Source organism: Coenobita brevimanus, chromosome 24 (assembly GCF_032717465.1).
Source record: "Coenobita brevimanus isolate Jiangsu-jjx chromosome 24, ASM3271746v2, whole genome shotgun sequence".
NCBI lineage: Eukaryota > Metazoa > Arthropoda > Malacostraca > Decapoda > Coenobitidae > Coenobita > Coenobita brevimanus.
In genome coordinates, this window is record NC_136977.1 from 36,517,954 (window position 1) to 36,541,219 (window position 23,266).

At 40.5% G+C, this 23,266-nt stretch overlaps 1 non-coding gene across 1 annotated transcript; it reads left to right on the forward strand.

The window, feature by feature from the left end:
- Positions 1–410: 410 nt before the first annotated feature.
- Positions 411–529, forward strand: LOC145393657 (5S ribosomal RNA). Its single transcript, XR_013896252.1, has one exon. It is a non-coding gene; the product is annotated as a 5S ribosomal RNA (ribosomal RNA).
- The last annotated feature ends 22,737 nt before the right edge of the window (positions 530–23,266 follow it).

A 23,266-nucleotide genomic window follows, 5' to 3' on the forward strand; every position in this document is an offset into this window, starting at 1 on the left:
AAAACAATCAACTCTAAACCCTTGGCTACCCCGTTTGTGATACATGGCGTCTGGCAATGAATGAATGAAAAAAAAAAAATCCGCTTTAGTAAGAGCTAAAACCTATTATAATTGAGCGATTCTAAAAACCGCATAATTGAGGGCGAAAACACTAAATATGCAATTTCTACAAATGTACTCTATATTAGGTGAGAAACACTCCCAATTGATCTAAAAATCAGAAAACATTTTTGAGGGTTAGAGGATTCAGTGTCGGAAAAAATCAGTAACAAAGCAGAAGGACGTAACACGAAGGATGATATTGATTCACAGGTAGAGAAGGGTGGCATTGGGGGGATTTAATCCCAAAGTTTCGTTTGATTAAAGACGTGTATCAACTTGGAAATTTTGAGATAATGCGGATGTTATTTTTATATGGCCATACCACGTTGAGTACACCGCTTCCCGTCCGATCAGCGATGTTAAGCAACGTTGGGTCTGGTTAGTACTTGGATGGGTGACCGCCTGGGAACACCAGATGCTGTTGGCATAACGTTCTCCCTACGTGTCAAGTGGGGTTGGAGGAGGATTAGTGCCCCTCCCTGTAAATAATTAACGCTAAGCCCTTGGCCACCCCGTTTGGGATACATGGCGTCTGGCAATGAATGAAAAAAATGAATAACTAGATTTCAAAATATCATCTTGTGCCTCCTGATCAAATTTTAAAGGTGGAATATTTTCCCAGTATGAATGTTCGTGTAAAATCATTATCCATATTTACCAAGATAAAAACACTCCCAAAGTCAATAAATCGATTAAAAGGAGACTGTGTATTATCAGACATATATTATTAGGAAATAGTAAATACGTAACCGCACTGAGAAATGCAATTTATAAACATTACTTGGATCCTCATATACGCAGTTTTATTGTTCATGACGGGTCTTAAAAAAAATCAGGTTGCCGGAACGTCGACAAACTGTGTCTCGTGTTGAGGTTAACTGGAGTTTTAATTTTCATGAGAGTTTTGTCTTGAATATCTTAGCCTATAAAGTAGTAACAATTGTGAACTAGTTAGGGCTGATAGCATCCGGTTTAAGGGTAGTTCAAAAGTATTCTATTGAAGTGATGTCTGTAAACATATTTTTGGTCGAAATCCCTAAATATGGAATTTCCACAAATGTACTCAAAATTGATTGGGAGACATCCAATTATCTCCAACACTCAAAATACATTTTTGTGGGTGAAAAAAAAAAATGGAATTAGGAAACATATAAGAAGAAATCGATTGGTTCTTAATGAAAGCTGGCATCCGAGGTTTAAGAAGAATGTTTCAATTGATGTGGTTGTCACCGAAGCAAGCCAGAAATTTCGAATGAGTATTCTTTTTTATCTGCAGTAGAGTACCTTTAAAATTACATCGAGCCGGATGCCATGATGTAAAAAAAATATAATGAATATTTGCACAATATGAATTTTCGTGTTACATCATTAGCCACATTTCCTTAGTTATAATCTCACAAAATTGTGATACCTAGTGATAAGTAATATTTGTGAGCTTTTGACTCTCACCTATAGATATAGAGAAGGAAGCATAAACACTATCGCAATTCATAGATTATATAATTAAACACCATTTATAACTTTATTCCGCCTCTCCGTTGACATATAATGCATGACTGCTACACGAAAAGAAAGGTTGAAGGAGCAATGAATGAACTATATTAATATCGAATGGAGATTTTTTTGGATTTCTACGTTAGGAATAGGGTCATTTGCGACATTTTTCATTTGCAGTAGTAACCAGATTGAAAAAAAAAAAAGGTGAATTGTTTTGTTTCGGAAAAGGAATTCACTATCGTAATAGTTAAAACTATTATCTTTGAGCGATTCTAAAAACCGTATAATTGATGACGAAAACACTAATTATGCAACTCCTACATATGTGCTCTAAGTTAATAGGGAAGCACTCCCAATTATATCGATAAAACAGAAAATATTTGTGACGGTGAGAAAATTCTTAGCGGAAAAAAATTCAACAACAAGCCTATACGAGGTAACACGAAGGATGGCATTGATTCATAGGAAAAGAAGGCTGACGTTTGAGGGGTTTAACCCCAAAGAGTTTCGTTTAATTCGAGACATGTATAGAATCTGAAAATTTAGAGATAAAGCGAATATTATTTTAATTTGGATAACCGTGAACTAAAGTGAGCCCTGAGCAAATAAAAAAATGAATTGATTATTCTCCCAGTATGATGCTTCCTGTGAAATCATTCTCCATATATACCATGGTAAAATCACTCCGAAAGGCAATGAACGTTCAAGAAAATTGTCTTGGTATTGATCATCAGCTATATATTACTAGAGAAAATTAAGTACATAGCCTATGATATACAATTTATAAACATTATTTGGTTGGTCAAATACGTAGTTTTGTCAAGATGGGTCTTAACTAAATCAAGTTGCAGGAACATCGACCTGAACTGTTTTGTCTCTCGTGTTGAGATTAACAGGATTTTTAATTTTCATGAGAGTATTGTCTTTCATTTTTTTAAAATTCATCTTAGCCTCTAGTTTAAGACCAAAAAGTAGTAACAATTGTGAAATAGTTACGGCTGATAGCATCTGCTTTTAATTATTGTTCAAACTATTTTACTGGAAATTGTCTGTGTAAACTTTTTTTTTTTTTTTTTTTGGGCGAAATCGCTAAATACTCTTTCACAAATGTACTGAAAATTGATTGGCAAACGCACCCAACAATATCCAAAACTCAAAATACACGTCTGTGAAAAAAAAAAAAGGCATTTATGAAACATTTAAACAAGAAATCGAGACGCACTTAAAGAGAGCTGGCATCTGAGGGTTTAAGAGGAATAAGTTTCAACTGATGTGGGGGTCACCGAAACAAGCCAGAAATTTCTACTGAGTATTCTTCTTTACTTGCAGTAGAAAAATTTCAAAATTATATCGAGCCTTAGCTAAATCGTGAAAATGAATATTGATGAGCTTTTAACTCCCACCTAGAGGTGTATGCAAGAAACAATAAACACTAAAGCAACTCAGAGATTATATAATTTATCAACATTTGTAGCTTTATTCCTCATCTCAGTAGACATATAGTGCATGAGAGCTACGGGAAGTGAATTTTAAAGGAACAATGAATGAACTGTATTAATATCATCAGGAGATTGTTTGGATCTGTGACTTTTTTCATTTGTAGTGGTAACTTCAGAGAAGAAAATGGTGAAGATGTTTTGTTACGGTAAAAGAATCCGCTTGAGTACTAGTTAAAAACTATTATACTTGAGTGATTCTGAAAACAGCATAATTGAGGGCGAAAACACTAACTATGCAACTTCTATAAATGTGCTCCAAATTAGCTGGGAAATACTCCCAATTGTATGTAAAAATCAGAAAACATTTGTGATGGTGAGAAAATTCCGTGTCGGAAAAAATAATCAGTAACAAGCCTAAAAGAGGTAACACTTATGATGGCATTGATTCACAGGAAAATAAGGCTGGTATTTGAGGGATTTAACCCTATAGAGTTTCGTTTCATTAAAGACGTGTATGCAGCTTGAAAAGCTGGAGATAAAGCGGATATTATTATTATTTGGATAACTAGGATTTAAAGTGACAACTTGAGCCTCCTGATCAAATTTTAAAAAATGGAATACTTTCCCAGTATGACAGTTCGTGTGATATCATAATCCATAGTTGCCATGGTAAAATCACTCCCCAAGGCAATAACTCTTTAAAGAATATTCTCTTCGTGTTGACATTAACTGGATATTTCATTTTCAATGAGTCTCTTTTAATTTTTTAAAATTCATCTTAGCCGTGACATCAAGGCAAAAAAGTAATGCCAATTGGGACATTTTTTTTTTGTCCGACTCTGGGCATAGGCTTCACAGCCCGCTTTCAAGGCCCAGTAGTCCTCCTACGTATCGCACACCTCTACATGTCACCACTTCGGCGCTAACACCCACCGTCCATACTGAATACATGCTCGGGCTGTCTCATACAGGACTGGTGCATAGGTATTAGATGGGGGTATCTGCGGCTGATACCATCCGCGTTGTGGAGTGATCGCTTTATTAACTTATTTTTGGGCGAAATCTCTGAAAATGCAACTTTCACAAATGTACTCAAAATTGTTTGCGAAACAAACCCAAATATTGTAAAAAATCTAGACATTTCTGAAGGTGAAATAATCACATTTAAGAAACATATAACAAGAAATCGATTGACACTTAAAGAGAGCTGGCATCTGAGGGTTTAAGAAGAATAAGTTTCAAATGACGTGGGGGTCACCGAAACAAGGCAGAAAATTCGAATGAGTATTCTTTTTTATCTGCAGTAGAAGTCTTTTAAAATTAAATGGAAATTGCTGGCAGAATGTTAAAAAAAAATAAATATTTGCACAACACGAATTTTCGTGTTACACCATAAGCGAAATTTCCTTACTTAAAATGTCTCAAAAGTGTGATACTTCATGAGAAGGAATATTGGTGAGCTTCTCATTCTCAAATATAGATGTAAATGAGAAAGTATAAACACTATCGCAATACCGATATTATATAATTAATCACCATTTATAGCTTTATTCCACCTCTCCCAAGACATATATTGCATGACAGCAACAAAAATGAAAGGTTGAAGGAGAAATGAATGAACTTCATTACTATCGTCTGGAGAGTTTTTGGATTCTTACGTTAGGATGAGGGTCATTTGTTACTTTTTCATTTGTAGTGGTAACTTCAGACTAAAAAAAAAAGTTCTTTTGTCACGGTAAAAGCATAAGCTTTAGTAATAGTTATGAACAATTATACTAGAGTGATACTAAAAACCGCATAATTGAGGGCTAAAAAACTAAATATGCAACTTCTACCAATGGGATTCAAATCAGATGAGAATCACTCCCAACTAATTAAAAAATCAGAAAACATTTCTGAGGGTGAGAAAATTCCGTGTCGGAAAGATATCAGTAACAAGGCAAAAGGAGGTGACACGAAGGATGATATTAATTCACAGGTAACGAAGGCTGGCATGTGAAAGATTTAATCCCAAAGAGTTTCGTTTGATTAAAGACGTGTACAAACTTGGAAATTTAGAGAAAAAGCGGATATTATTTCCATTTGTATAACTAGGTTTCAAAATGGCATCGTGAGCCACCTGATCAAATTAAAAAATGGAATATTTCCCAGTAAAACGGTTCGTGTGAAATCATTATCCATATTTACCAAGATAAAAATCACACCCAAAGGCAATAAATATTTTAAAATCAAATTGTCTATTATCGGATATATATTATTAGGAAAAAGTAAATACATAACCGTACTGAGATATGCAATTTATAAACATTACTTGTTTCCTCATATTCACAGTTTATTGTTCATGATGGGTCTTTAAAAAATCTGGTTACCGGATCGTCGACATGAACTATTGTCTCTCTCGTGTTGAAATTAACTGGATTTTTAATTTTCATGAGAGTATTGTCTTTTTTTTTTTTTTTTTTAATCATCTTAGTAGTGAGTTCAGTGCTAAAAAGTAGTAACAATTTTGAACTAGTTAGGGCTGATAACCTCCACTTTAAGGGTAGTTCGAAGCTCTTTTATTGGAGAAATGTCTTTAAACGTATTTTTGGGCGAAATCGCTATATGTGCAACTTTCACAAAGGTACTCAAAATTGATTGGGAAACGCATCCAGTTATTTCGAAAACTCAGAATACCTTAATGAGGATAAAAAAAAAAAAAAAAAAAGGAAATCAGATTTAGGAAACATATTACAAGAAATCGATTGACGCTGAAAGAGAACTGGCATCCGAGGATTTAAGAAGTATAAGTTTCAATTGAAGTTGTTACCGAAGCAAGCCAGAAATTTTGAATGGGTATTCCTTTTAATCTGCAGTAGAATGAATGAATGAATGAATAAAAGAAAATGTGACATGGCGGCGCAACAGAAGAGGTCATATGCCACAGAACAAACATTAAATGGAAGTCATTATATATAAAATCCATTAAAAAAAAAAAAACGATGCATAAAACAAAACGACAAAATCAAAGAAACAACCAAAACTAAAACGTGGTGGAAAGATTGAGGTTGAACGAGAACATTAGAAAACACAAACTAAAATATGGTAAAGCCCTAGTTTGTGAAGTAGGCCGGAGAAGGTACCTCCTTCCATAGCACAAGCCTCTTCCTCAAGCACCGAGGAGAGAAGATACTGTCCTTTGTCGGCTCGGCACCCAGAAAAAAACCGCCGACGAAGGTCCCCAAGACTGGGGCATTCCAAAAGAAGATGCCGCATAGTCAAAGGAATCAGACAATCATCACAATAGGGAGGGAGCGCCTACTCCATCAAAAAATCATGAGTCAGCCTAGTGTGGCCAATCCGGAGACGGGCCAAATAGTCCAGGAGACAGTGAGGTGAACCTTGCAGTAGGGTATATACAAGGTTTTTTTTGCTGTTCCTAGTCCTCCTGGGTTTCCTAATGAAGAATCTGACGGATGCCACTCTGGCACCGTTGGGCATTTGTTTTTATTAACAGAAATTCAAAATGGCGGCCGGACCATATTTATCACTGTGGTACTGTGCAGATCAAGAGGATACCTGCTTTAAATACTATTTACAAGCTGTCACTGTTATTATAATAACGTCTATGAGTTTTACTTGACATCATACAATATTCATCATGACAATACATGGACATAGTATGGGCAAAAAGCTACCAAAAGGTATAAAAATAGCATATAACAGCAACAAAATGTATGATGCCAGCACTGACTAACTTTCATCAGTAAGTTCTCTAGACTACCCTTCACCAAAATATTTAAAATAAAGCTCTCTACACTTCACCACAATATGTAAGCTTTAAACATTTACATCCATAGCTCGAAACAGAGATCTATTCATCCAGATCATCCTCACTGTCTGATTCAAGAGGATCATCGAACATCTGCTTAACTGTATGTTCATTGTTGCACTTGTCCTCTGTTTGGCAGCTGCAGAATGTGGTGCATGACATTTTTGCACTCTTACAGCTGCACTGCTTACGACTACATGGTGTGCTGCTTGTGCGTCCATATGCCATAACTTTCATCAGGTCTGAAGGTGCTGCAGGCCTATACATTGTTACTGGATAGGGGTCTCCATCTCTGTTATGCCACCCATAGTCTTCTGCATTCACATCTGGGGGTTGCTGCTCATCAGCAGCTTTCCACAACATTGCCTGAAGGTGAGCTCGCTTCATGTGGTGAGTGAGTGCCTCGTCTGTTGGCGGAAGAGAGTGGAGATTGGAGCATTTTTCTCTCTTTGTGATGAAGAGCATGTGGCGAACTTTAGCCATGGTTGTGCAGATCTTGGCACCATACAAGAGGCAAAACAGACGACGACCAGTCTCCATCAAGACTTCTTCAGAAGTGTTTTGTTGAACCACTGGAGTAATTTCAAGGTTGCCATGCTTCATCATGACATTAATGGCAGATACTTTGCCTTTCCCAAAGGGGTATGAGACTGTGTCACACCCGGTAATCACATGCAAGGGCAAAAGCTGCAAGCTTTTATTTCCAAGCTTTCTAGCTGTAGCAGTTATATCGATAACTGTTCGATCAAATTTCCTCATTGTGACCTCCTGGGAGAGGTGGTGTTTCCAACAAAAGTACACCAACAGCACAAACACATCTGTTTCCTCACTCAGTACCTGAATGTGTTCCTTGCTTTCCTCTCTTGCCAAAAGAAGAGTGTAGCTGATGATGATGATATCGGCTTCTTCATGTCCAAATTCTTCATCCTCCTGACCAATCATCTTCACATTCACTTCATCATCATCTTGTGCTGAACAAAGGAGGCCAATGAGTTGCTTTTTGTTGTTGACATTCTTCATGAGCACATTCCTAGCTGGCAGAGGAGTGGTCATATTTTGATGTCAGGGGGCAGAGCTCCAGATGTACGTCTCCCAGGTTCATGGGACTTAATGGATCCCTCTTGGTACCGGTCAAAGATAACGTACACCTCATGACTTCGAGATACTGATTAGCTGAAGTTAGCTGCCAGCTGTTCCTTTGTTGCATTCTTTGGCCAGGAGACGTGGTACAGCATTGCATTACCATCAATGATTTCAACCTCGGGATGAATAGTTGAATGCTTCAATACTGCAAGATGGCTGACAAGAGAGGATTTGTTGCCTTTCCTCATATCACCATATTCATCGAATAGACTGAATGGGATGGGTGCCAGTTCATAACTGAGGACATCCTTTAAGTCAAGGCCCCTGTGAGCACTTGTCACTAGCATTCTTGCATACAACCTTTCTGTGTCATACACTGCTTGTCTCCGACTCTGACTCCTTTCTTCACTGTCTTCATACTACAAGAAAACTAAAGCACTACAATATACATTTAGACATTGTTACGGAACAGAGAAAGATAATGTACACTTTAAGTGAGAATACTAAAAATCACTACTGTCCCGTAAAGTTCCAGGTTCAAAACAAAAGAGTTAGGTAAAATTACAAGTTAAAGTTTAATGCTCAAACTAACAACAAAACATTCAGGACTCATAAGGATAATGTAATGGCAAAAAACAGGTTAAATATATGGTTAACTGCAATAGCCTCTATTAACACGAAATTAGCATGAGTAAATTTATCTAAGTCAGCCCTGATAAAATGAAAATACACTGGGTAATGCTCAGTTAATGCAAGATAAATTATTACAGATACAAACTATTATGAACAATGGCTAACAACAAGAACCTTACATGAATTACAAAAACCTCACTAGGCCTACAAATTAACAACTTATGCTATACAGTACAAGAACAAAATGCAATAACACTTATACTCAAATTACATAGCTGCTAGATGGTTGGAGACTTCCTGAGCACTCACAATAATAATAACTGTACAGGGGAGGACAGAGATGTGAACAAAATGAGGAGTAGATCTAAGTGGCAATAATGCAAAGACTGAGCTCATTATATAGGGGCCGGCAGAGCTTGATACAACTTGTAAGAAGGACGCGCAAATGAAGCCATGGGGACAAAGAGTTGACAATCCCGCTCTGAACAACAGAAAGAACGACTTACTCTACTATAACGGTAGAAGGGGGGAGTGAGGTAGAACACGCTCGTGATCAAACAGGCAGCACACTGTACGTTAGAATTACACAAAGGATGATGAAATCATATGCTATGTAACACCTCCCCACAAAGAAAAAAGAAATTTACAAACGAAATTTCTTATTACTCTAAAACAATCTGTCTAAAGTCTAGATAAGCAATCTGCAATAACATTTTCTTTCCCCTTGACATGCTGTATGTCTAATGAATACTCCTGAAAAAGTAGACTCCATCTTGTCAATCTCTGATTTTTATCTTTAAACTTACTAAGGAATTTCGGTGGGTTATGATCGGTATAAATGACTATGGGGTCAAAACCAGAACACAAATAAAATGAAAAATGCTGTAAACCCAAAATCAAGGCCAAAAGCTCTTTCTCAATAGTTGAGTAGTTCTTTTGAGGTGGAGTGAACTTCTTACTGTAATAAGATACAGGGTGTTCAATACCCTGATCATCCTCTTGCAGCAAAACAGCCCCAGCTCCTGTATCACTTGCGTCAACAGCCATCCTAAAAGGCTTAGCAAAATTTGGAGTAGCGAGCACTGGCTGACTCAATAGGATAGCTTTAAGTTTGTTGAAAGAGGATTCACAGTTATAGGTCCAGACAAATTTAACTCCCTTTTTCAGTAGGTCTGTAAGTGGTGATACAAGAATTGAAAAGTTAAGAACAAATCTCCGGTAATAACCTAACATTCCCAAAAATCTTTGTAGCTCTTTCCTACTTTTAGGTCTGGGAAGATCATTTATAACCTGAACCTTAGCTCCTGGTGGTGCAACATGTCCATCACCAATTACGTACCCAAGGTACTGAACTTTAGCTTGACCAAACTCACTATCTATCTATCTATCTATCTATAGCCCGACGCCCTAATCCCGCAAAGGGTGGCCGCAGACAAAACGCCTCCAAGTCACTCTGTCACCCACCATTTGACTCCCCTCCCCCCAACTCACCCCCCCCTCCCTCATATACCTCTCAACTCCATCCCTCCACCTCATCCTCGGTCTACCCCTCCCTCTCCCTCCCTCCACCTCACCTACATACACCCTCTTAATCAGTCTTTCATTCTCCATCCTCTCCACATGTCCAAACCACCTCAGTGTATTTCTCCTAATCTTTTCAACCACATCCACATCTACCCCACAACGTTCCTTCACTTCTTCATTCGTCAACCTGTCCCTCCATGTCACTCCACATGCTCCTCTCAAGTAACTCATTTCCACTGCTCTCACTCTTGACTTGTTCCCTTCTTGCAATGTCCACGCCTTGCTTCCATATGTCAGGGTAGAGATCACAATACCATCATGCAGTGACTTCTTAACTTCCATACTCACCTCCCTATTTCTCATCACTGCTTCAGTGTGCCAACAACCTTCCTTCCCTGCTGTACCCTTTCACGTACTTCATCCTCCAAAGTTCCATCCTTACTCATCACACTACCCAAGTACTTGAATGCACTCACATTCTCCATATCCTCACCATCCAACCTCACTGCACACTCTGTGACTTCATTCCTCTCAAACACCATAACTTTACTTTTGTTTACATTAACTTTCAGCTTCCTCCTCCTACACACTGTCCCAAATTCATTCACCAAACCTTGCAACTCCCATTCATCTTCACTCAACAATATTGTATCATCAGCAAACAGCAACACCGGAAGCTTCCAAATCTCACCCTCATTCATTAGGGCCACCCCCACATCCACTGCCCTACCTTGTACCTCCTTTACGACCCCATCCATATATATATTAAACATCCATGGAGACATTACACACCCCTGTTTCAGTCCCACATTGAGATCAAAGAACTCACTCAGCTCACCATCCACTCGCACCGTAGCCCTAGCTCCCTCGTACATACTCTTCACAGCACTCAACAATTTCCCCTCCACTCCATATATTCTAATGCCTTCCACATACCTTTCCTATCTATTCTGTCATAATCTTTCTCCAAGTGACACTTTGATAAATTAGCTACAAGATTAGCCTGAACTAAACGCTCAAGAAATTTACTGACATGGCATAGGTGATCTTTCCAGTTGTCACTGAAGATTAATACATCATCAATATAAACAACACACCCTGCCAAACCCTCTGTTAAAACATTCATGAGCTTCTGAAATGTGGCTGGTTCATTCTTCATACCATATGGGATTACAGAACATGCAAAAGTCTTTCCTAGTGTTACAAAACATGAGATCTCCCTAGCACGTTCAGTCATAGGTACTTGCCAGTATCCCTTTAACAAATCAAACTTACTGTACTTATGTACCTAGCCTTTCCGATCTTGTCTATGCAATCTTCCACACGAGGGAGAGGGTAAGTGTCTGTTTTGGTTATCTGATTAACACGTCTGTAGTCAATGCAAAGCCGCTGTGACCCACTGGCTTAGAGACTAGAGTGACAGGAGAACTCCACTCGCTCTGACAGGGCTCAATCATCTTGTGGTCCAACAGGTAGCCAAGCTCCTTCTGGATGAGAGGAACTTTCATTGGGTTCACACGGTAAGGAGGCAGTTTAATTGGCTTTGCGTTTCCAACATCGACATCATGCATCAACACAGTGGTTCTTCCTGGAGTGGCACGGAAAACTTGCGGGTACTCCTGCAGTAATGCCGAAAACTCCTGCCTTTCCTCGGGAGGTAGATGAGAAAGCTTAGTCTGGAGATCATTCATGATATCAGGATTCTTCCCCAAACTATCACTCAGGCTCATACTGCATGGAAGAGCTTAACTAGCAGACTCGGGTGGAACAGTTACAGTGCAGACTGGATTATTTTCGTCCCGCCTGTGATATAACTTTAGCATGTTGATGTGACAAAGTTGCTTGTTCTTTCTACGATCTGGTGTGGTGATGACATAGTTGACATCACTGAGTTTCTTCTCCACGAAATAAGGACCACTAAACTTGGCTTGAAGAGGTTGCCCATGAACTGGTAGCAGAATCAAAACCTGATCTCCTGGCTGAAAGTGGCGTAACCTGGACTTCTTATCATACCAAGTTTTCATCTTCTCCTGAGCAGCTCCTAAATTCTCTCTCGCCAGCTGTAAAGCAGTGGACAGCCGTTCTTTGAACTTCATCACATACTTCAACAGGTTGACGTCATCTTCCTCCGACAGCCAGCATTCCTTGAGAAACTTAAGGGGTCCTCTTACTTCATGGCCAAACAGTAGTTCAAAGGGTGAGAAGCCCAGTGATTCATTTGGAGATTCTCTTGCGGCAAACACAACGAATGGAAGACCTTTATCCTAGTCTTTCTAATGTTCCAAACAGTATTTCTTGAGCATCGATTTGAGTCTTTGATGATATCTCTCCAACGCTCCTTGGGTCTGGGGATGGTAAGCTGAAGACGTGATCTGGGTGATGCCCAACTCTTTCAGAGACTGCTTGAAAACATTTGACATGAAATTACTTCCCCAGTCTGACTGTACCTCCTTGGGCAGACCAAACTTTGTGAAGAACCCTAGCATTTCCTTAACCACGTTCTTTGCTGAGATATTTCTAAGTGGAATGGCTTCAGGATAACGAGTAGCCATATCAATCAGGGTCAACATATAAGATAATCCTGAAGAAGTCTTAGGAAGAGGGCCCACAATATCCACCAACACACGGGTGAATGGCGCCTCAAAAGGAGGAATGGGAACTAGAGGCGCAATCTTTTCGGTCTGATTACACTTCCCCACAACTTGACAGGTGTGACAAGACTTACAATACCAGGAAATATCCCTGAAGATACCTGGCCAGTAGAAGTGTTTCAAAATGCGTGCCACAGTCTTCCTCACTCCAAGGTGTCCTGCCAAACTGGAATCATGAGCCTAGAGTACTCTAATGATATCCTGCCTACAAACACGAGGGATGACAACTTGATGTACAACCTCCCATTCACAGTCGGCTGATGCTGTTGGGGGTCTCCACTTCCTCATAAGTACTCCTGACTTTATATAATAACAAGTAGAAGCACCAGCTGACTCTTCCTCACTGCAAGCAGAGTTAGCTAGACCTTTCAACTCAGGGTTAGCAACCTGCAACTCAACCAACTCTTGACGAGACAAATTATCAACACTACGGGGTACTGCCTCATCTGGTGAGTGGTCCAAATTAGCAAGAAAAGTGTCAGCTAGGATAACATCATCATCATCATTATCCTCTAAGTCACCAGTAACTTTAGACTTAGCCCTAGTGACAGCACATGCAGGGAACACATCAGGGACATCACAATCCTGGGCCGCAGCCACTGGCTCACTAGACAACTGAGGAGCTGGACACACTTGACTTCCACCAATATCATTTCCAAGTAAGAAAGTTACACCTGACATTGGGAGTGTCTCAACCAACCCAACCATAACGGAACCATTAGCAAAACCAGACTCTAAATTCACTCTGCACAGAGGGACAGAGAAGTAATTATTCCCTACACCTTGAAAGATTACAGTTTCATCAGAGGAATAAACATTAGAGCCTAGAACACTGGTCAGCATAAGGGATTGGCAAGCACCTGTATCACGATATATTTGAACTGATTTCCTGTCATTACTGTCCAGAGGACTGACAAAACCATCAGACAGGAAATTAGCACATGAACTCTTGAGAGTGTCACCCACGTTACTGCTCAAAAGAGGAGCTCCATCATGAGAATTTAAGTTACCCCTCAAAGCAGGTTCAGTTAACTCAGTTAAAGAATTCTGGGAACTCTCAAGAGTGGACACTAGACCAATTGAATGAATATTTAAAGACTCCTTTTTGTTCACATCACGCTGTCTCCTGAAACATCTCTCCGTAGTATGACCAAGCTTACTACAATAAGTACATTTACTTCTCTGAAATCAAGAGGTGGAGCTGGTATTTACTTCCTGAGAAACATCATCTTTATTCTCTTTCCTGTTACCTGTACTTTGAGTAGAGGCAACGTACTTACTTTCAGCTTTCCCTTTTTCTTTAGAATATCTCTTGTGAGTTAGAACATAGTCATCAGCTAAAACTGCAGCATCAGACAAATTATCTATTCTTTTCTCATCAAGATATAGGCTTACATCTTTATAAATACACCTCTTGAAGTCCTCCAGCAAAATCATCTGCTTAAATTTACCAAAATCAGAATCCACATTCTTAGAATTTAACCACTGCTCTAACAGATCTTCTTTGATTTTTGCATACTCAACATGGGATTGCTTGTCTTGCTTATAAGTTGTCCTAAATTTTACTCTATAAGCTTCAGGAACAAGCTCATAGGCCTTAAGAATCAAGCTCTTAACTACATCATAATTATCAGATTGATCCTGAGGCAAAGATGAATAAGTTACTTGAGCTTTACCGGTGAGAACAGTTTGAAGGAGTACTGGCCAATACTTTTTGGGCCAATTAAAACCTATAGCTACCCTCTCAAACAACTGAAAATACTTTGTTAAATCAGATTCATTAAAAGGAGGGACAAGTTTAACATTTTTAGCCATAACAAAATCATCAGACCTAGATGATCCAGTTCCACCTTGTTTCATGCGATACTCATGGTCTGCCTGAATCCTAGCAATTTCAACTTGTGCCTCTGCCTCCTTAGCCTGAGCCTCCTGCAGGGCTAGCTGTAACTTAGCTAATTCAATCTGCGTTTGCTCATTTGGAGGAGTTACATTAAACAAGCTTTCATTAATCATGTCAACAATTTGATCTTTAGAATGATGAGAGCGAACAGCAATTCCCAATTGTTGAGCAACAAGCTTAACTTCATTCTTTGTTCTGTTCTCTACATCACACACTGTTTGCACATTTGACAAAAAATCTTTGGCTTCATCAAGTTTAGTAATAGTAGACATCATGAATAAATCACAGTCACAAAATATCAAGCAATATCCTTATGATAATATCCTGAATATCCTGATATGAGGTCGCCAAATTTATGTTACGGAACAGAGAAAGATAATGTACACTTTAAGTGAGAATACTAAAAATCTCTACTGTCCCGTAAAGTTCCAGGTTCAAAACAAAAGAGTTAGGTAAAATTACAAGTTAAAGTTTAATGCTCAAACTAACAACAAAACATTCAGGACTCATAAGGATAATGTAATGGCAAAGAACAGGTTAAATATATGGTTAACTGCAATAGCCTCTATTAACACGAAATTAGCATGAGTAAATTTATCTAAGTCAGCCCTGATAAAATGAAAATACACTGGGTAATGCTCAGTTAATGCAAGATAAATTATTACAGATACAAACTATTATGAACAATGGCTAACAACAAGAACCTTACATGAATTACAAAAACCTCACTAGGCCTACAGATTAACAACTTATGCTATACAGTACAAGAACAAAATGCAATAACACTTATACTCAAATTACACAGCTGCTAGATGGTTGGAGACTTCCTGAGCACTCACAATAATAATAACTGTACAGGGGAGGACAGAGATGTGAACAAAATGAGGAGTAGATCTAAGTGGCAATAATGCAAAGACTGTGCTCATTATATAGGGGCCGGCAGAGCTTGATACAACTTGTAAGAAGGACGTGCAAATGAAGCCATGGGGACAAAGAGTTGACAATCCCGCTCTGAACAACAGAAAGAACGACTTACTCTACTAGAGGTAGAACACGTTCGTGATCAAACAGGCAGCACACTGTACGTTAGAATTACACAAAGGATGATGAAATCATAGGCTATGTAACAACATACAAAGACAAGATATAAGACCTTGACATCTTCAATGACTAAATTTCAAGAAGATGAAACTGGGAGCAGTGTCTGAATATTACAACGGCTGACCAAATCGCTTATAAAGGAGGGGGTACTCATTTGCCCCTATAAAAAATTTTGCTCAAGGGTACCAGAGTGACATCCGTCGGATTCTTGTTCAGGACATGTGGGAGAGCAATAAACAACCAAAAAACCTTGTATGTACCCTAAAGCAAGGTTCAGCTAAAAAAAAACTACCCGTCTCCTGGACTAAAAGCTGTTTCCCACTGTCGGAATAGTCCCACATACCCCTCATCGCCCAGGTTCTGACGAATGCTGCGGAGTATGTTCACCCCTACTGCATCCCACCTTCTCTGCCAACAGAGACGGACAGCTTCTACAATGCCTGTAAATAAATCCTCAGATGGGACACTGTAATGGGGAGAGGAAGGGCGAGAGGCAGCGGCTCTCGCCAGAGTCAGCACGGTCATTGCCTACGACCCCCACATGAGTGGGGACCCAACACATCTGTGTAGAAAATCCGCGCCTGTGTAATAAGGACAGCCAATCCAAGATAGACAGGACTAGAGGGTGTGATGAGAAGCCACAAGACAAAGCTTGGAAGGCACTGGCTGAGTCACTAAAAATGGTAAAAGAACCAGGGGGGAAACTAAAAATCAACTCAACTGGAACTAAACTAGCTGTAAGTTCAGCAGTAAAAACAGGGGCAGAAGGAGGAAGACTCCCACCACGGCTAAAGTCACGGAAAACTACACCAAAGCCTGTCCCAAAGTGGGACTTGGAACCGTCAGTATATACAGGGATCGAGCCACTGTGGGCAGAGGCGTGTTTTAAAAAATAAGACAGAGCTACCTGGCCGTACTTCTGGGAGGAGCCAGGGAGCCACTCGGGGAACACGCACAGGGCAAACAGGAGAAGACTGAACACCTAACTCCTCCATGGCAGCCCTCACTCTGAACCGAAACGGTTGCAGATAGCGAGGGTGGGTGTTATAAAAGAGGAAAAGAGTGACCTCGGAGACAGGCATACAACTTAGTGAGGAAGGTAGACAGTGAAGGCAGTGTCAACACTGCATCAGTAAGGACTGGCGACGGAGATCTTGTGGCGGTTCATTTGCGTCTACTAATAAACTAGGAATTGGGGAAGACCAGAAAGCTCCAGTTGACAGACGGATCCCAGCATGATGGATTGAACTGAGAGGCTGCACCCGTGCCTCAGAAATAGAAGAGTATACCACACACCCATAGTCCAATTTGCTCCGTACCAAGGCACGGTAAAGGTAGAGCATGGTGGCTCTATCAGCGCCCCAAGACAGGTGAGACAGAGTCCACAGGAGAGACAGGGCACAGTAGCAGGATAAACGTAATGCACGGATATGGGGAGCCCACGTCAGTCTTCTGTCGAAAACAAGACCGAGAAACCTTGCTTCATCCACACATCGGACCCTGTGGCCATATAACCTGAGATCGGGGTCAGGGTGGACACCTCTCAAGTGGAAGAAATGCAAGGCCACCGTTTTTGTTGGAGAGAAATGGAAGCCATGCATTGTGGCCCAATGAGAGATGTGGTCTAGGGCAAGCTGCATGCGACGTTCAGCCACGGGCATTTGGGAGGCAGCATACCATATAGCTAAATCATTGACATACAGTGAGGCAGACACCCCCTCTGGAAGAGAGAACACAATACCATCCAATACTATAGCAAAAAGGGTCATGCTAAGGACACTTCCTTGAGGCACACCTTCTTCCTGAAGGTACGAAGGAGACAGTGTCACCAATTGGAACCCTGAATGAATGGTCATGCGGAAAGTCTAATATAAATAGGGGTAGCCTACCAATAAACCTAAAGAGTGAAGCTGCTTGATGATACCAAACCGCCATGTAGTATCATATGCCTTTTCTAGGTCAAAGAAGATGCACACCAGATGCTGCTTCCTGCAAAAGCATCACATGCTGCAGCCTTTAGGCGAACAAGTGCATCTGTCATCGAACAATATATGCGAAAACCAGACTGACATTGAGAGAGACAGTCATTTCTTTCTAGGAAATACATTAAGCGTGAATTGGCCATCTTTTCAAACAGTTTACACAAGCATGATGTAAGGACAATTGGTCGATATTCTAGAGGACTGGAACCTGTCTTCCCTGGCTTCTGGAATGGCAGGACAACAGCTTCACGCCAAGAGGTGGGAAGAGAAGAGTCTCTAAAGATTCTATTAAAAAACTTGAGGAGAAAAGACAGTACATCATCACCCAGGTGCCGAAGCATTGCATACGGAATATCATCTGACCCTGGTGAAGTGTCATGACAAAGGGAAAGAGCAGATTAGAGTTCATGGGAAGAGAAAGGGAGGTTGTAAGACTCCCCTCTCCCGGAACGGAAGTTCTGTACCCTAGCCTCTTCTACGTCCCTGTGTCTGGCAAAAACTGGAGAGCTAGCATCGCTATGGCTGACTGCTGCAAAGACAGAAGCAAAACTAACAGCCACAGCCGCAGGATCACCAACAGGCTCACCATTTGACAGCAGCACAGGGGACCTGCCTTGCAGGAATTTTCCCGAAATCTTTTGTACTCTCTTCCACACCTGAGACACTGGTGTCTTAGAGTTTACAGATGACACATAAGCCATCCAAGAGTCTCACTGGGCTTGTTTGAGGACCCGGCGAGCCCTAGCACGTGTCCTCCTGAATTCGACATGATAATGCTCTGTTTTGTATCGAAGATAACGTGAAAATGCTGTCTTTTTGGCACATACAGCAATATTATAATCCTCATTCCACCATGGGACAGGGCGATAGTTATATGTGCCAGAGGTTCTTGGAACAGCGTGGAGTGCAGCAGAATGTATAATAGATGTAAAGAATGAAACAGCTTCATCTATATGTGGAAAGTCTTCTACGGAAACACCAATAGAAGTCAGGAAAGAAAAAAGGGACCAGTCCGCCTATCCAGCTTCCACCTCGGGAGACGGGAACAAGGACTAGATATTGCTGCAGTAAGGAGGATAGGAAAGTGATCACTCCCATGCAAATCCCTCAGAACCTCCCAGGTGAAATCCAGGAGGCAGTCAGGAGAACAGACAGAGAGGTCAATTGCGGTAAATGTATTCGTCTGAGGATGAAAATGTGTAAACTCGCCAGTATTCAGCAGTGAGAAATCCTCATCCTCCAATAAGGATGCCAACAAATGTCCACGTTGGTTAACAAGACAGTCACCCCACAAAGGGTGGCGACCGTAAAAGTCCCCCAGGAGGAGAAAGTGCTTAGGTAACTGTCTGAGGAGGTCTTCAAGGTCTGCTATACTATCTACTGTGCTGTGTGGTAAATAAATGCAACAGACAGTATACCAGCGGTGGGCATACAACCACACAGCAACACACTGGAGATCAGACTGGAGGTGAACCTGTTGATGAGGGACATTAGCCCTCACCAAGACAGCAGTACCCACCTACTAGACTCTGGGCCGGCGCAGAGCAAAACACACTGTACCCAGGAGGTGCATGGGGAGTGGCAAGCCACACACACAAAGGAGAGGCAATCAAGAGGGTCAACATTTCCTCCCAATTACTACGTAGCCCGCAACTATTCCACTGTAGGATGGCATTCAAGTATGCCATGGCACCCGTGGTGAAAGAACAATTAGGATAAGGGGCGAGACAGCCCTATTCCTGAGAAGCCATTGGAGGCATGTCGCTGTTTAATATTGCTCGTCGAAGTGGGCTGCTTGGTATCAATTTGCCGGGCTTTGATAGAAGGAGGTGTCACTATACTCTTCTTTTGAGGTGGCACACCAGCCAGCCTGGAAGGTGGCCTGGATGGCGCCCTTGGTGGAGTAGGGCGACTAGTGGCGATACCAGAAGTCCTGGATGTGGAAATGGAGTGAACAGGGTCAGACCCCTGTGAAGGTGTCATAGCGAGACTCGGATCTGAAGCACCAAGGGTCTGCCCGACATCCTCTCCAGGCATGGATCAGTTCACAGGCGGACCATCAGCTTCAGCTTCCGCCTTGCCAGACCCCCCAGCAGCAAGTGACTGAGCCCTCTTAGGATCTAAGGACCCAGACCCTGTAGTACCAGAGTGGGAGGGCAGTGTTGCACACAGCTAAGGAGGTGCATCATGATCTGATGGGGGCAGGTCTCCAGAGGCCACCGGAAATGAAACATCCAACACCTCTGGGTAGGAGATGCCAGACTGGGCTGGCACCTCTGGTGCCCTCTCAGACTCTGAACTGAGTCCAGAGGGCTCTTGTACTGAAGGACCGAGAGCAGAAGAGGATGATTCTACAATTGAAATTTTGCTAGGAGGATGATCAGTATTCAAGGAGTCTGTTGAGTCACGATGACGTTTTGAGGTGGTCAGTCTTGTCTCAAGACAACCAGGCGAGGATTCAGCCATATTAGAAGTAGTTTCCTTATCAACGTTGACTTTAGCTGCAAGAAGTGGAGGTTGCATAACTTGAGATGGTGAGACAGATGATGGGACCACTGGAGATGGTGGCAAAGACTGGTTTTGTGACCGATCTATGACAGGATGACGTGTACGTCTATGACAGGACAATATTGATGCATATGATTCCCCATTCCTCACAATAGACGCTAGTGCTCTAGTTCGGGCTTCAGCAAAACTGATCTTATCCCAGTGCCAAAGAAGCAAAATTTCTTTTTCTAGCCGAAACCAGTCACAGATAGCCGAAGACGCAGGGTATGCCTCATGACAGTGGACGCAACAAGCAGGCTCAGGGTATTCTTTGCCTGGATGAGTGGTATCACCACAGTTAATACATACTGCCGGTAGGCCCTGTTGCATCCGACGACATGTACGTCCAACATGCCCATACATTTGGCAGTGGTAACTGCGTCTTGGATTTGGTACATAAAGCTTATATTTAAGGGAGAGCCAGGCAACCTTAATGGAAGATGGAAGAGCCATACAATCAAATGTTAGTAACAAGGATGGAGTCGGAGTAAGAATACCGTTAACTTTCTTTTGGAACCCTTCTACTTTAACAACATTGTGGATCCTTAGTTCATCAAGGAGTTTATACTCGGAGTACCAAAGCAAGTCCCGGGAAAACACAACTCCCCGACATTGAATGTCGCATGTGGGACACAAGAGAACATTATACAAGGGTCTTTACATTTTTCAACCAGACGGGAACCCTCTTCAGGAGATGTAACCTCCACCAGGAGGCCGCCATCCCCCTGAGGTGACATCTTTCGCTCCCACCCACAGATCGATTTAATTTCTCAATGAACAGTGAAAATGTCAGGGGATCTAATGGATTAACCACCTACGGCACGGACTCCATAATATCGTGGGAATTCGGTCCTCTAAAAAACACCAGGAAGAACTTCGCGGGTAGGTCCACAAGATGGTGGTAATTGGCGACGGCATTTTATCTTAACTTGCCTCATTGAAAGCGAACCATCGGAACCTGGCAGGTAGGGCTCCAGGGTGGCTATATGTGATGGGCCACCCGGTCGCATCTTTCCCAACTCTGGAAGAGTATATACATAGGGAGAAATTAGAACCAATCAGAGCGCGCGGAGCTAAACGATGACGTCATAGACATTATTGCCAGCTACGGTCTCAAAGTTAACTTTGAATTTACGCAATTCACGGCTTATGTGATGTATTTATTTTAGTCAGACACATGTATTAATTGTTGAACACTAATTTAACAACTTTGTTATTTTCAGATGAGATGCATCATGAAATATATTAGCCTTTATTGACTTGCCATATTTGGTAATGTTGCACAGTGGCTATCAATTCCTGCTCACAAAGTCGATACTAACTTTAAAAATATATATTTCGATCGCATATGTGGCTAAATCGTATAGTTGTAAACGTTATTATTAACAGTTTAATGACATAAAAATGTTGTTGATACCTGATGGGATGAATAAAACAATATATAAGATGTTAAAGCTGATGCTATGTGACCTACAAGTGGCATACAAACTACAGACAACAACAATACATCTACCTCGAAACTTCACCAAGCCGCAAGCCCTTACTCCAAAACCAAGAACTTCAACAACAATGGATTTAATCTTGGACTTTGAAAGTGATGGCTTTAAAAATGTTGACATTGAAAAGGAACAAGACTGTATTAAACTTAGAACAAACGTGAAGTGCAGAGAAGAATTCCAGCAGTGGAAAGAAATTTTTTGTATTAAAAATATGCAGTGTTTTAATTCTTATAAATTGTACCCACTTGGCGAGAGAAAATTATTTCGCCAAAAACTAATATGTCATCATGGTGTAAAGCATAAAGGATTAAAGAAAACTTCAACAGAGTAAGCATATAGTATATGGTACAAATCCTAATGAAATATACAATTACTAATGGAATTACATATATAGTATACAGTCACTAATGGAATTACATATATAGTACCGTATACAGTAACTGAACGAACCTATAGTCTAACATCTTCATTTCCACGCATTTTTACAGTTGCAAGGTGTTCATGGATGTGACCATCAGTATTGTGCACAAGAGGACTCCTGAAAAGGTCAAGGATTTTCCATGTTTTGTGGAGATCCGTGGGCAACACAATCACTCCCTTCAAGCAGCAGAAAGTCTGAAGCAGCTGAGAGTAGCAACAAATACAAAGAATGTGTTTGAGAAGTACTTTGAGCAAGGTATTGTAATGCATTATTATTTATATTTTTGAAAGACCAAACTAAAAACATTAATAATGATTAATAAGTGTAGATGAGCATTGAAAATATTAGATGCTGTCTTTCAGGTGATTTGCAGCATAATTATCCATTTTTCATAGTTTTGGGTTCTACAAGTATTTTGGTGATTTTAAAAGTGGAAAATTTTTATACATTACTTTCCCTCACAACAAAAGCGTTGAATAAATATATTATGTGATAGATTTGCCTACTGTTTTTATGTATGATTACATTTGTATCCCTCTTTCCAGAAATGTCAACTGGCAGATTTTATGCACCTTCTCATCCAATGAAATGTAAATAAGCATATCATAAGCTGTAAGCTTAAATATGTAAGTTTTTTATTTAGATAAGAAAGAAGCTTTTAAGTATTGCATAAGCTAAAATATGGCATAGACATAAAGTAAGTCTTCTATAGAGATGAAGAATAAGGTTTAAGTACATTATAAGCTAGAAAAAAATATGTTTAAGGTTAAAATAATTAGCCTAAGCTGTCTATTGAGACTTCAGAAAAAAAGCTTTTAAGTATAGCCAACAAAATCGGTATTGCCTCAAACTTTAGGGTCTACTACTATCCTGTGAATCAGGGTATAGTTTCTATGTGTGTTGTTTTGAATCCTGAAACTATGACCCCTAGACTCGAAAAGGCAACATCACTTCTGTTGTAGAATCTTTTTTATTTTTATTTTTTTTTTCATAATAATCATGGCGGCGCAACTGCCAGGGTCATATGCCGCCATATAACAAAGAAGTAAAAAGCAAAAAACAAAAAAATAGAGGAT